General features: G+C 37.0%; 1 long non-coding RNA gene and 1 other non-coding gene across 2 annotated transcripts in view; both read left to right on the top strand.

The window, feature by feature from the left end:
* The first annotated feature begins 880 nt into the window (after positions 1–880).
* Positions 881–16,090, top strand: part of LOC125350526 — a 73,566-nt gene continuing 58,356 nt past the window's right edge. Inside the window, exon 1 of the long non-coding RNA XR_007210761.1 lies at positions 881–982. This is a non-coding gene — a long non-coding RNA (uncharacterized LOC125350526). The remainder of the gene's footprint in view (positions 983–16,090) is intronic.
* Positions 6,188–6,294, top strand: LOC125350996. Its single transcript, XR_007210894.1, has one exon. It is a non-coding gene; the product is annotated as a U6 spliceosomal RNA (small nuclear RNA).

The raw sequence follows: 16,090 nt of genomic DNA, 5'->3' as shown, positions 1-16,090 counted from the left end.
CTGCTGTTTCACAGGTTATTTTTCTTCTCTATATTAATGAGAGGAGTTCAGAGTACCAAATTTTGTTTATTGACAAAATTGGAACCTGGAAATCCTGAGCAAACCAAAGCGCAAAGTGTGAAATATGCAATACTTTATTAGCCTTGAAGAGATAAATTGTACCTTCAGAAATATTAATCAAGAGAAGTTTAAAACTCTAAAAGTTCTTAATTTCCCAGTGTATTTGTAAATTAATATTATACATGTAACTTTCAAAATCATCCAATTATATTTTCACAATCTTTCATGTTGTATGTATGTCTGTGTATATGAGTATTTATGCACAGATACATAACCCAGCATAAAAATTAACTTGATGTCTTTTTAAAAATGCAAAAGATCCTGTCTAGTATGTGTGTGTTAACACATACCAACTATATGTCCATTAAAATATTAATAGCAATAAGTTCTAGCTTGCCCTAATTATTTCTAATAATCTCTGTGGAGACTAATATCTTTAAAAGGTATATATGTGTTGATGATAGAAAACAGGTTGAAAAGCACTGATTTATTACAAGCAATCATTAAGTTTAAAAGCATTCCAGGGAGATGAAGACATCTGCCTTGTATTTTCACATTGCACAAGAAAAAGACAGGAAGAACAAAAAGAAAGGAAACAATGTTGCAAGCTGAATTCAAGCTAGGTTGGAAGAAAACAATTTCTTCTTCCTATAAGTAAAACTTGTTTTTTTTTAACTTCATAATTGACTATTGCTTATTATGCTAACAAGCATATTCAATGTTATATATTAACAATGAAAATTATATATGTCCCTAAACTGTTTTTCAGCTATTTACACACACTAAGTGAACACATGCATCGTTCGTTTGTTCTTTCTATAGAAAATATTAAAGAAGGTGAGTATCAGAATGAATTAAGATGTGTTAATCATGCCTTGGAAAAATAGTTTGAAATGGACTGTGTCTTTACTCTTCATTAAAGGTAAGACTGGGTACAACTCAATTATAAGGGTTTAGTGAATAGTCATTTGATATCTTGGAAATCAAAGGAAAGGGCCACTATTGAGAAGCTGAACTTAGCTGTTGTAGGAGTTTCATCTCTCTAAATGAGTGCTACTGACAGGAACCATATGTGTCACTTACTTTGGCTGAGGAAGAGAACATGGGTGGTTTTCCAAGGAGCTGTGACCTTCTGTGTGTATGTGTCTACTGTGAGTGCAGGGACAAATCTGATGTATTTATGATGTTGCATTAATACTTAGAGCCACATTGAGCTTGGGGGCTGTAGGGTTTTCGATTTAAAAGATTATATGTGAATATCCAGATTGATTTTGCCTCCATTTTAAATCAATCTTTGTACTTAGTGGTGTTTATACCAGACAGAGACATTCATGAATGTGTAGGTACCCTTTGAAATGACAGAAGAATGATGAAGTAGTTCTTAAGCATCTATTTAGCTCAGCTGAAATAAAGAAATACCTTAAGTAGATCTGATAGGTCAAAACAATAGGTCAAGGACTTCATTTAAGCAATCAGACTTACTCTAATGTCAGGGCCCCTGAATAGTGGACATTTTTTTTCTAGGAAAAGCACATGGAAATAACATTTTAACTTGTGTTCTTGCAGTGTATTCTTTGCTATCTTCTTACATTTTATCTACCTATATGGTTATATGTGCAATGACACATACAGTAAAACGTGGAAAGGACTCTCATGTTTGTTTTTTTAAAATCTATTCTACTAATCTGTTTTGGATGATGTGTACCATTTATATTTAATGTAACTATTGAAATGTTTTGGTTTATGTCTATATTTTTCTTTGCTGCTTGATCTCTTTTAGATTCACTTTCCTGCCTTCTTTTGGAATATAGTCCTTGTGATAGCTCTAAAGATCGTATAATACATACTTCACATTTCATAATCTACTTTGAATCATTATGCCCCATTTCAAGTGAACACAGAAAACATGCTGCTGCATTGGTCCTGTTTTACTCCCCTCTCATGAAAGTCATAGGTTACACCCACACTCTTTGAAACTTGTATTGAACAATGCTTTAATGCTTCCCTTCCAATCTCTTTTTAAACGAAGATAATACTATGCCACATGGACCAAAGTATTTGGCATTTCTCTCTCATTCCCTTCATTCTCAATGTTCCAGGTTTCCTTCTGGTATCATTTCCTTTCTTTCTGAAAACTTCCTTTAGCAATGAATTGCCTAAGTTTTCCTTCAACTAAGAATGTTTATTTCACTTTTATTTTGGAAAGCTATTTTTCTCTAGAAAATTAGGTGTTGCAAATTCTTTTCTTTCAGCATTTGAAAGCTATGATGTTATGTCCCACTGTTCTCCATGGTCTCTAATGAGAAATCTGCAGTCAGGTTCCTTGCTTTCCTATAAATAATATGTTGTTTTTCTCTGGATGTTCTCAACATTCTTAAAAAATTTGTTTTAGTTTTCAGCAATTTGATTATGATGTCATGAAATTCTTTGAGTTTATTCTCTAGGAGGTTCATTGAGCTTTATGACTCTGCAGCTTTATAGCTTCAGGTTTATGTCTTCACCAAATTTGAGAAGTTTATGGCTATAATTTCTTCAATTTTTAAAAGCAGTATATTCTAAATTTTAGAGGGAGAGTGCTCAATAATAAAAAGATTTTGAAAAGGGGTGTTCAGATATTTAGGTTAAAATCTTTTAATGTGCTAATCTTTTAATGCTATGTACTCATAACAACCCAAAAAGTAGCTGTGACAAAAGCAATACAGGATCACACAGCGTACATTATTCATTTATCTGTACATGATACAGATGCAACTCTGAAAGTTTCTTACTATGATTCTTGTGTTTGTAGGTGGTGAGCAATAATAAGATAATACTATAGCATGGAGCATGTTTAGCTCAATGTAATTCTTTTTGTATGTATGTATGTGTGTATGTATGTATGCATGCATGTATGTGTACATACAGCACAGCCTTAACCTCAAAATGATTTGTTTCAAATTAAATTTTCCTAAGACAGTGATGATTAAACTTGAATATGCTTTGCCATCAAAGTTTCTGACTCAGTAATTCTAGGGTAGGGTCTTAAGAACTTGCATGGTAAATAGGTCTCTAGATAATGTCATTTTAAGATTAGTGATGAGTGTAAATACTATAAGGGAAAGAATAGAGTGCTCAGAATTTTATGTGGCCCATCAAAATGCATAAATTAGTAAACTGAAACTTATAACTTTCTGTTAACTTTGTGAGATTTGGAAAGAACAAATTTATTTTGACCTTCAGTTTACTACTTAAAGGTTTTCAGCCATTTAACTACTCTTAGATATGTGTACATCCACACATAGTTGTAAGTCAAAAATGATAATGCATTCAATAAAACAGATTTTTCCAGTGTCAAAAACTTTCAAAAATTAGTTATCTTAATTGTTTCTCACTTAACTTTCTTAAATTTTCTTTTCCATGATATATTTTTACTGTGTAGCAAAAGGTTAGCCTCAAATTTGAAATCTTCTTGCTCTGGCCTCCTAAAGAGATGGATTGCAGACATATGCCTTGCTCCAAGTAGGTTTAATTTACTTTTTATGTACACTGGAAGAAGTATAGGTTATTGATAAAATCTGTTTTGTAGTCTATTATTCTATGACCAGTAAGCTATGAATTATATCATCATTTTTAAAACATTGAGAAGAAGAACACATAGAAACTATAGGCAGCCCATGAAGCATGGGCTATTTAGGATCTGATCATTTATAGAGAGGTTGTTTAACTACATCTAGAGCACTGTCTGGCTATGATGAGGTGGTAGGGACATCAAGGAGAGAAGGAAGAGGGACAGGAATTCAAGTATGGTTTTATTGTCCTCCTTCCCTCATCCAAATCTCGACTCTATTAACTAGTTTGAATGACTTTAGATGAGTTAAAATTTTTCTGTGCATCTATATCCTCATTTACAAAATGCAGGTGATAAAAGTCAGATATTGTGTGATTTAATTAGCAAATACATAGAAAGTCCTTAGCATACCACTTGGCTCATCGCATAGACACTAGTTTCTATTGCCCACTTGCTGGAATACTGTATAAACATTGAAAGTAATAGTATACCAAACAGTAATTAAAAAAAATTTAGGTATTTTTGTTTTTTATTAAGTGAAAGGAGGCAAAGAATAAAATGGACTGCACATTTTCTAGAATAAGTAAAACAAACAAAAAACCCAACTGTTCAGGGGTAAGTGTGAGAAGGAAGCACAGCAATATATTAGGAGTGGTATTATTGATTTGATGAGGCTACAGATGATTTTCCTCCATTCCCCCTCCCTACATTGCTCAAAATTTCTCAAATTCACTATAACTTTCAACTTGATGATTGCACCTCAGAAGTGGCTTTTGCCTTTCCCAAGGTACTTATCTCCAAGATAGGATAACAAGATGAGCAATGCTCGCCATAAGTCTGCTAGTATTTATTTTGGTCTCTGGAAGTCAGGCCCTTCACATTCTTTGTTCATAGTTGTTTTTAATTAGGACTCGAGCTAGTCATAAAATGTACATTAATTGTCTGTTATTTCATAAATGATGGCCAAAATAACAGTCCTTGATAAGAACAGTTTTGGAGAGAGCACCATTTGGTCTACTCCTTTTCCAAGGCTCCCTGCTTGCCCCAAGCAAGAGCTTTCTCTTCGTTATCTCCTTTTATCCTGGAGAATTGCTAATCCTGCACTACCATATTAAGTACCAATTAAGCAGAGATTTGTCATTCCTGCTTGAGAACATTGAGCTGGGCTATGGCTGCATATTTCACAGACTTCTGACAGAAATTATTTTAATTAGACTGCTGCAAGCAGCATTTAAAATAGTCTATATGACCAGAGAGGGGGAGAATGGCTCCTCAGTCAGATAATTTACTTAGTTTTTTCTTTTTCACTCACCATAAATCTTAGGATTGTGGTTATTAAACCTTTGGAGGGGGAAGGGGACAGTTAGAAAAAGAAGTCAGCTAAACTTTATCTCATTTTAAATGCCAGAAAAGAAAAAAAAAACTCCCACAGCTTTGCTAGGGGATGAAAAAACATACTTTTAAAGGAAAATGTGTTTAAGCAAAAGATATCAGTAGGACAGTTTTATAATGTAACTATCTGACATGTTCAAATGATAAAGAGCACCCATGCTCTTCAAGTTGTCATTACCTGTTAATTGTTAAGTTAAACTGATACTAAAACACAAACTGCATAACCAACTAAACTAAGCCCCACATTTAGTAGATCTTGTACACATTTTGTACAAGATTTGTACAAATTTTACAATTTTGTAAGAATATGGTTTAATTTATTAATCTACTTAGCAAGCAAGAAATAGATGTTTGTGTGATTCAATAAATTTTTAAATGAGGATTTATCCTCCTATATACACCCCATTTCTGATCTATGTTCAGTTAATTTGAATTTTATCCAGTCTTTATTTCTAAAGGTTGTGACTTATTTAATCAGATCAACTTTAAGTATGTATTCTAAAAACATGCTATAACACTGAACACTGAACCATCTGATACAAATTTTTGCTTTGAGTTCTACACTCACATGTGGGATCCAGTTCTCCTTTTACGAAGGGACAACAGCCTCATCATTACATTTTTAATTGAAATTTTAGTGCTTTATGGTTTATTGGAGAATATTTCTCTTGAAAACCAAAGAAAAAGAACTGTAGAATATAGGATGATCTCATAGACAGTAGGTACATATCATAAGTTCTTGAAGAGTAAAATTAAATGAGCCTTTATATGCCCCTCTCTTATTATTGAAAATGGAAAACAGAAATAAGAGTCACATAACTTATCTGGGTTACTTTGGTATGTCACTAGGAACACTAGTCTGCCTGTGGGTGGACACTGAACCCATCTCTGTAAATTTTCACTATTCATTGAAATATGCATACTTAAAAGTTGACACTTAAACACATGATCACTTTTTTTCAACATAAAGCTTTAGAAATGGTGGCCCATGTAACTCTGTTGGAGAACTCACATATAGAAAACCTAAGGTTCGAGCCACTGTTGAATTGTGGAAAGCCAAAAGTAACAACACTGAATGTGTGTAATAAACTAGAGAAGAAGAGATGGTGGCCGAATCCACTAAGATGCGCGAGATGGTTACGCTGCCATGTCTGTGTGATGGCTCACGCCTGAGAAGATGGACACATGGTGGTCACTTCAGCAGCACATATACTAAAATTGGAACAATACAGAGAAGATTAGCATGGCCCCTGTGCAAGGATGACATGCAAATTTGTGAAACATCCCATATTAAAAAAAAAAAAAAGATAGGCACATGGTCAAAGAAAGATAGGTGAGTGTGAGAGCTGGGATCCTCCTTCAGTGATTGGTGAGAAATAAATATTACTTGGTATGGTAATAAAGCCATAGGCTTTATCTGACATGATACTTCTCCAGAGCCAAATTCTTTTTTTTTAAATTTTTTTTAGGAATGTCTTATTTAGTATTCTATCATCTTAAAGTAGCTTTTGCTATTGGAGTGTAAGCAAATGTTGGTTTGGAAATTTACCTCATATTAAGGAAAACATCTGCTTTAGCTCCATTTTTTTTTCTGCTACAGTCACATTTTTACTAAGCAAAAGATGTTTATTATAGTCACATTTTTTATGAAACACTTTTCATTTATTTGTTTAAAGATGTACACATTTTATCTGATCTTTCTCATTTCCCTGCTTGTTCTGTGACATAATTATTAAATTGTGCAATGACCCCATACTCAAGACATAACCAAAGCCACAACAGAGCCAAATTCTTAAAGGCTGAATTTCTCTCAATAATTCTGACAGAATCCATTGTTTCTATTTATAGTACTTCACACAATCTTAATATTACAAAGAGCAAATTTACATTGGCTAATGGAGAAACTTCAAATAAAAGCTTATAAATTCATTTATTGTGAATCCTGAGTGAAGCAAGGACATAAACTTGTTTCAAGATGAATTTTTGCTGTGTTCTAAGCCAGCCATTCTCTTTTCCTGCTGATAGATGTTCTACTTGAAATCTTCTGAAACAAAGCATCTTTATCTCCACTGGGAATCTGTTGAAGCAGATTTCACTGCTTGATGATCTACACAAATGTCTTAGGAAACAGTTCAGCAACTGCTGGGTCTCCTGCTCAGCCAGTGCTTATTTATCCCATGTGGCACTTCATGTGTCCCTTGAGACTAAAAAGCCAACCACTGGGGATTAAATGGGAAAAAATTTATCAAGTTCATGGTCACCATAAAGCCAAGAACAAGCCCTTAGATTTCTCCCAAATTACTACAGGTCCATGAGCTCCAAATCTAAGGGTTGAGATGTGCTTCTCAAAGTGTGCTCCCCAAGTAGCAGCGAGGGCATAGACAGGAAAGTTGTTATACTTGACTATGATAGCAATGATCCCAAACCTAGTGAAACACAAACTCAGAAGGTAAGGCCCAGTAAGGAATAGTTTTATAAGCACTCCAGGCAATTCTGGTTCTAATATTTGAGAACCATAAGCATGGCCTACATGAACACTGGCTCATATAGAAAACTTTAAATCATCCTTGTGCATGTGTTGCAACAGTAGAAGTTCTAATTTAGTAATGTGGCCCCTGAAACAATATTTTTACAGCCTTCTAAGTGATTTGAATGCAACCACTGAAAACCATTATAATAACATACACAATTATATCTCTCACATCATCCATTTCTTGACAATTGTCTATCACAAAGGCATATACATTTGCACAAGTTGGCAAACTACTCTTTGTCCTTCTGAATTATTCTGGTAATAAAATGTTTCTTTGTTGGGCTGGGAATGTGGCCTAGTGGCAAGAGTGCTTGCCTCATATACATGAAGCCCTGGGTTCGATTCCTCAGCACCACATATAAAGAAAATGGGCAGAAGTGGCACTGTGGCTCAAGTGGCAGAGTGCTAGCCTTGAGAAAAAAGAAGCCAGGGACAGTGCTCAGGCCCTCCTGAGTTCAAGGCCCAGGACTGGCAAAAAAAAAAAAATGTTTCTTTGCATACTGACAAGTGAAGCTTGTTTTCTTGTCAAAGAAACTGTTCCTATCATAACCGCAGACTTAGCATTAACGTTTTTGCAGTTCTTGACTATGTGCCTCAAAATGAAGAGAGACATGAAACATAATACATATGCTATCTATTGCTGACAGCTATACTCACACATGTCTGCTTTGGAGAGTCTTTTTCCCCCTCCATCTCAACAGTTTTCCAAGCCAAAGGGGCTCTAGCTTATAAACCTAACCACTTGAGAGGTAGAGGTGAGGGAATGGTGGTTCAAGGACAGCATGGGTATACAACTGTGAAACTCTATCTCAACCAACACTGGATGCTGTGGAACACGCCTGTTATCCCAGCTATGGGAGAAGCACAACTGCTGGGTATAGTGGCATACACCTATCATCCCAAGGGAAGCTGGCGCATTCAAGCAGGGAGATTCTAGCCCAGGCTAACACTAGCATAAATTGAGGTCCTCCCTCAAAAGTAACACAAAAAAGGGCTGAAGGTGGCAGTTTAACCTTCTGGTCCCTGTCATATAGTCCCAGCTCAACTAATCAGATACATATTAAACATCTATCAAATAGTGCCTTTAAGCATCTTCTAGCTAGAAGGAACGGGACTGTTTCCAAGTAACCAAGCTGTAATGTAGCAGTAACAACAGAAAATAGGTGTTAGTGATACATTACTACAGACAGGCATTGGTGGTCTTATTTGTCTAGGCTAAATCATTCTAATTTCTTGGGTAGTCATACCTGCCTGACCATGCTTGGATTACTTGGTGATTGGTGGTTGCTGAATTCTATGTGAATAAATGCATTGTCTATTATATACAGGTTTCACCTTGGAGTAAAGAAATGAGGACTTTAAAAAAAAATGAAAGGAGTTATTCACTGACTAGTGGCCCAATGAAATTTGGGGAATGTCTGCTATCTGACTCCCCTTTCAGGTGAAAATCAATGAAATACACGTGGGACATCACAGTAGGAATGGATACTCTGAGTGATTTGGGCCCCCCTCCTCCACGAAAATAAGCAAGGCAACCCAGCAAGTTTTCCCAGTGTGGTGCTGCTCCCCAGCCCTCTTGGAAGTCAGGGTCCCTGGGGCGGTTCTGGCCCATTTCCCAGCATTTCGAGGTTAGGGGTTGATTGCTTTGGGTGCCCCAGAATTTCCAAGGTCCCCCCCCCCCCTTAATTCTGAAAACACTGGGCTTTGAAGTTAGCACAACTTAACTGTAGGGCATGTGGCCAATACTGAGGCTGAAGAGAGAGGGATGGACGTCAGGGGGATGTGGCCAGTAGGAAATAAGAGCAAATGCTTCCGAAGTGATCTGACAGGAAATGACACCACAGGAGCCTCGTGCCACTCTGCTTGGCCACTTACAGAGGGAAAAGTCCCTCTTCCTAACTACGGGGCCGTGCCAGAGCGCAGTAGGTGCGGATGATGAAATAATAAAGCATTTCCCGTGTGTGTTTTTCATTAGGCCTGTTTTGTTTCTCTTCCAAGTGCTGGGGAAATAGAACAGAAGCCTGGCTTGGAGCGCACCGCGGTGGCCTCCTACCCAGAGAGCAGCCTCTGGGCTGAGAGGAGGGGTGCCCTGTGAGGAACGGGTTCTAACACCTTCCTAATGGAAATAATGATTTGTAAAGCCCTCTTTATATCCTACGCTCCATAATGAGTAGCCCAAAGAGCTAAAGATTAAGACTGCTGTTCTTAACTCTCTGCATTTTTGAAAATTTGGCAAAACATTAAATGTTCCTGGTGAGAGTCAAACAGGTAAGAGGTCTTTGAACAGAGCCAGCCCAGACTGGTCTGACTGGCCCTTAAATAACTCAACACTTATTACATAGAAATTACCTGGCTTGATGTCAATTAGTGAGAATTTGTTAGCAGACATATCCAATGGACCACCCCACCCCCTTGCCCAAGAGGGTAGTTATCATGGAAAATACACAAAACTCTCCATCCAAGCTGACTTTGTGTTAGGTACTCAAGTGTGTGAGCTACCTTGACATTGGCTGTGTGTGTCTGAGGCCAAAGCTCAACTTCAATCTTTACCCATCAGGGAAGATCATTAAGAGGTGCTCAGAAGGAGGCTGGCTAGAAAATTTTCTCCTGCCCTAAGAAAAAACCAATCCAAAAATACCAGTTGTTAAATGGGTCATAAAAGCACTGGGAAATCAATATTTGACGTTGTGTTTCAGGAATGGTGTTTCAAATCAACCTGCTATCATTGTGCCCAAGACCCAAATAATTTCTCTGTGAACTCAGGATTCTTTGAAGGTAGGAATCTCCTTGTTTATCTTTTATAAGTAATTGTTCCCTTTTACTCCCTATCGCAATATGGGGATCACCTGTATAAAACAAATCATGTGATAAATAAAATAAGGACTCATTTTATTAAATATCCAGGAGAAGTACTTGGGTGACCTGAAAATGTAATTAAACCTCTAAATAAGCAGATTACTGTCTGAAAAGCAAGATTGATAGATGAAGCCCTTCAGCTACATGGGATTGCTTAATGGACTGAGCAACAATTTTGGACTCTTTCCACCTTGGAATCACAAGTCCAGAGAGTCAGGCAGGCTCCATGCCACCCTTCCCCCTCCTAAGATAAATGAGAAGGGCCCAGAGGGGCGACCTGAGGCTGCATGTGCACACACAGGTGCCCTGCTCCTGGCCAAAATAACCACAATGCCCAGAGCAAGTATTTCTGAGGGCTCTTGTGAACTTCCCACACAGGAGGCCTAAAGAACTTGTTCATATCAAAAGGTTGAAGTTATTTCTAGCTTTTTACAAAGAAGATACTAATTACATTAGAAATGAAATCTCAGTCGGCTAAAACAATGAAAAATGACATGTTGTCATTGTGATTGTATTTCTTTCATTAAAAGAAAAAAAGGGAGATCAGATTCTACCTTCCTCACTGTCAAATATGACTAAATTCCCAATTCCACATGATTTTTTTTAGCTTTCTTTTCTGAAGATGGTTTTGTTGAAATTTTAATATCATAAATCTTAGCCCCAGTTTTATGAAACTGATATATTTCAAGTTTAAATATTTGGAGCATTTTGGATTTATCATCTTGGTCTTCTGCTTTGTTTAATTTATAAAGTGGAATTAAATGAGCCATTCCCTGTAGTGCTGTGTGACACTTCCAGAAATTGACAATGTCAAAGCATAATGTCTTTTCTTTGATGCTGATGGGGGTTCTGTAACCTACATGATCAATGCCATTTATCATGAGGTAGAGGCAGCAACGCCGACTCCGGAGCAGATTGTCCACAATGAGTTGTCTCCATTTGCAGCTGTGGGACACCTCAGCTTCTTTTGCTTGGTGACTAAAGATCAGTCCTTAAGCCAGCATCTTACTGGCAAATTCATTCACAGTATGATTTGTTCCACAACATTTACTCTCAACCCTGAGAAGTTAACCAAAAGGATCCCCTCAAGGTAACCCAGTTTTCCAATTTAGTTTTTTTTTCAAATTTTTATTATCAAACTGATGTACAGAGAGGTTACAATTTTCCAATTTAGTTTTTCCAGAAAAAAAAAATCCTATCTCTCAAATGGAAAGAAGCTGGTCTTTTTCTTGCTTCTTCAAGACAGCAAGAGTATAGTTCTAATCCTTTTCTTAACCCATGAAATGATATCTTGCAGGTATTGCCTACTAGTTAATAAACTGAATTTTACTTCATGATGCTAGTAGGAAATGGAAAAAAAATAGAGTCAAGGCAAACAAGCCACACTATGTTTGTCCTCGATGGTGAATAGAGCAAAGGAGGGCTGATATTAAAGTCAACCTATCTTCCTAGAGTTAATCATCAGTAAAGATTAGTATTCACCAGGTGTCTGTGCTCATGCCTGTAATTCTACCTACTCAAGAGGCTGAGGTATGAGGATGGCAGTTCAAAGCCATCCAGGACAGGAAAGTCCATAAGACTTTTGTTGACAATTAACCACCAGAAAACTGGAAGTGGTGAAGATCTTTTCCCAATCTGTGGGCTTTCTATTTATCTTGGAAGCTATATCCTTTGCCCTGCTGAAGCTCTGCAGTTTGATACAGTCCCACTTGTCCAGCCTTTCTTTGATTTGTTGGATTTCTGGACCTTTGTTGAGGAAGTTTCTTCCAGTGCCAAGGAGTCCTAGAGTTTCTCCTATTTCTTCTTGCAGAGTTTTCAGGGTGTCTGATTTTATTTGCAGGTCTTTGATCCATTTGGAGTTGATTTTGGTGCAGAGTGATAGATAGGGGTCTAGTTTTAGTTTGTTACAGGTATTGACCCAGTTTTGCCAGCACCAATTGTTGAAGAGGCTGTCTTTATTTCAACCTGTCTTTTTAGCTTCTTTGTCAAAGATTAGGTAGCCGTAGGTCTGTGGGTTCATTTCTGGGTCTTCAGTTCTGTTCTATTGGTCCTCAGGCCTGTTCTTGTGCCAGTACCAAGCTGTTTTTATTACTATAGGTTTGTAGTACAATTTAAAGTTTGGTATTGATATTCCTCCTGCACTGTTGTTTCTACTTAGAAATGTTTTTGCTATTTGGGTTTTTTTTTTATTGTTCCATATGAATTTCTGAATTGCTTCCTCTATTTCATTGAAGAATGATGTTGGGATATTGATGGGTATTGTATTGAATTTGTAGATAGCTTTTGGTAATATTTGAGCACACAAGCTCAGAGACAGCACCAGGCCCTAAGTTCAAGTTCTACCACTGACAAAAAAGTACCTTTTACCCTAATATTTGTCTCCAGCTAACACTCAGCAGGGATTATTGAAATTATTCATATTAAGAAAAAAAGAACTGAACAAATAAAAGGTCTGTGATTTTCTATTAAGTAGCTCAATGCCAGAAAAATGGAGTCCTTAAAGAGAAGAGACAGTTGGAACCCTTCTGGGATCTTTTGCAATGTTGTTTAATTATTACCAAATGTATAGAGAAAATAGGCCAGTAGCAAATAAATTCGTGAAAAAGAATGAATCCTTACATCTTAGATTCCTTGTTTTTATTCCCTAAAGCTTAGTAAATAATGAGCTAGTAATATTGTGAGAACATCAACAACTTGACATTTTGCCATCTATGATGAGTGTTTCCCTATGGAATTCTGCATGAAAAGGTACACACTAACTCAGAGTTTAATCCAAATCCCCAACTGCACTCCTGACATAAGGGGCGCACACACACACACACACACACACACATATTATATATATATACGTATATATGTATACATATACGTGTATATGTATATATATACGTATATATATATATGTGGTTTTTCAATAGCTGGAGAGGTAGGAAACCATTCTGATTCATTGTATAGACCCAAGAGCCAGACCACCTAGACTTGAATCTTACCTGTACTACTTATTAGCCAGTGTATTCTTGGTAAGTTAAATGACCTCTCTGTGCTTTGGTATCTTATCTATAATTAGAATACTCCTGCATGGAGTGTTGTGAGGATTAATAGTTGATGTAGGTGACAAGTTTAGCAGGTGTTTAATGCATAGGAAGTGGGGTTATACAAGCATTAGCTGTTATAAGTATTATCTTGATCTGTTGAGAAGTACTCTGCAGTGAAGGCCAGCTGTGGAGAGAGTTTAAGAGATGCTTGAGATAGCTGACTGTTCAGAACACAAGTAAGACTGCATGATGTTCCTCTCTAGCTGAACTCACCGTAATCCCTTCCACTGAGAAGATGCTCAGTTCAGCTTTCAAAATGTGCTTCATGCTTCCTTCTCTGCCCAGGAGTCTCTTGAATTCTTCAGTCTGACTTTCTCCAGGCAGTGTATGTTCACATATATGTAGATGAAGCAAACTGTTCTGTTTCTCCAGATTTGCTGGCTCTCTGTCATCTCCCACCCCATCCATTATTCCTGCTACAAAAGAATCTTCCTTGGGAGGCAGGAGAGGGAGAAGGGCTGTGAATAAATTACACATTTAATGTTGTTATCTCTATTACAGTGAATAACTTTCTAAAATACATGAATATGATCCAATGAATCTTTTTAATCTGAAGGCAATACCTATAATCTAGTCATTGGCATCTATTGCAGTGGCAAATATATTTTTTAAAAATATATGATTTGCTGTTGAGCTCACTGGCAGCATGATAGAATCATTACTTTATTTTTTGTTTGTTGTTTTTAAATTACTATAGCAATCTACATTAAGAAACCCACTGAAGCCTATATTTCTCTTTTTTACTGAACCATCAGAATGGATTGAAATTAATTTCAAATCATTTCTTAAAAAGAATATTCAGTGTTTCCTTGTTATTCACTACTTGGTTGACAAAGACAAATTCTACTTTAAAAATATTATGTGACATTGCCTGATACTGTTTTCCTACAAAGAAAAAAACTACACTTATTTTTCTGCTTAATGAGCTAATATAACTGAAAGCTATGGCACTCGATACGTCTTGTAGCTTTTTATGATATTGTCCAATTTCGCAAGATTCATAACTTACAACTCAAATGGAGAAGGCAGGGATGGGCATGAATGGAAGTTGCTAACATGTTGGGTAGTGCTGTTGAGTGTAAAGGCACAGTGGTAAGTAGGAGAAGAGCTCTTCTTCATGTGTACAGCTATTGGCAGCAAAGACACATTGACTCTACTCCATTTCTACTGGGGAGAAAAATCTGCAGAACCCCCTCAAGCTGCCAAATTGGCATGATCTGTCCTCTCCTTACTGAATTTCTTTTAACATTCATCCTGGAGTGGCAACCTTAGACTCCCACCTGCTATCTTTTCCCTGGCCTTTTTATTTTCATAATGGCTGTGGTGGCTAGCTGCCCATTAAGAATATATGGCCCTTAAGTGTGGTGCTGTTGGCTCATGTCTGTAATCAGAGCAACTCAAGATGCTAAGTTCTGAGGATCAAGATTTGAAGCCAACTGGAGCAGAAAAGTCTGTAAGACTCTTTAATTAACTAGCAAACAACTGTTAAATAGAACTGTAGAACAAATGGTAGAGTGTCAGCCATGAGCAAGAAAATTAAAAAGCCAAGTGAGAGTATGAGATCCTGACTTCAAGCCTTAGAAACAGTACAGACAAACAAAATAAGGTTCTCTTTCATAACCTTGAGAAGTGGCCTCCCAGAGAGAGGACTGTATTCCTAGCACCAATTGTATCTGAGTGGATGGTCTATGAGCAGTGCTGTGTGTTCATTCTTGGTGAAGAGATTTCAGAAGGCTTCTGCATGCTCTATCTTTTCTGCACCTATCAAAAGAGAACTCTTAAGGATGCTAGAGCCAAAATGTGAAATAAGCGTGTCTCTCTCAATGTCCACATGGAGAAAAGCTGTTTATTCACCATGACACCTGTCTTGTACTATTTTGTGATGAAAATATAAACTTTTTTGTTTTAAACTATTGGAGTTTTATATTGACAGAGAAGCAAGATGTAGCGTAGGTAGTAAAGCCTGGTCCTATTCATTCTCAGTTAGCTAAACACTAAAGCTCAAGGTCAAGTCAAAATAATGTGACTAGTGTTCGTTCTACCAGAGGACTGTGTTAATGTGGGGACGGTGCCCTTCCCTTTCCCTCCTCAAATGCCACCTTTCATGGTTCTGCATGCTGAGCACATGGGAGCTGACACGGTCACCAGCATGTCAAAGAGAAGTGGTAGTAGTCTGGTTGAAATCTTGAGTTCCTGGGTCTGTGGTCCTAAGTAATGTTATGCTTACTTGGTTTGGAGCAGTTACTTAGCTTCCTGATCCATAGTTTGTCATCAGTAAAATGAGTGCAGTGATCACATTCTCATGTTCAAGTCCTTGAAACCAGATAGTTCCCAGTTTATGATCCACAAGATTGTGGCACATTCATTATTTAAAAAAAAAAGGTTTATTTTATCATCTAAAAAACGTTTGGCTCATTCACTTGTTCATTTATTCATTCAGAAGGATTTAGCAAGCACCTAAACTAAGACATATTTAGGAATACAGGGATAGGCCCATGAATGAAACAAAGTTTCTGCCCTTGCAGAAACTGATCTAGTGGATGTGGTGGGTAATAAGCAGTACATAAGCCTGTATTCACCTCATGTGGTAAGGTGCAATGAGATATG

Source organism: Perognathus longimembris, chromosome 4, assembly GCF_023159225.1.
Source record: "Perognathus longimembris pacificus isolate PPM17 chromosome 4, ASM2315922v1, whole genome shotgun sequence".
In the NCBI taxonomy this organism is placed as follows: Eukaryota; Metazoa; Chordata; class Mammalia; order Rodentia; family Heteromyidae; genus Perognathus; species Perognathus longimembris.
This window is presented reverse-complemented; position numbering and strand designations above follow the sequence as displayed.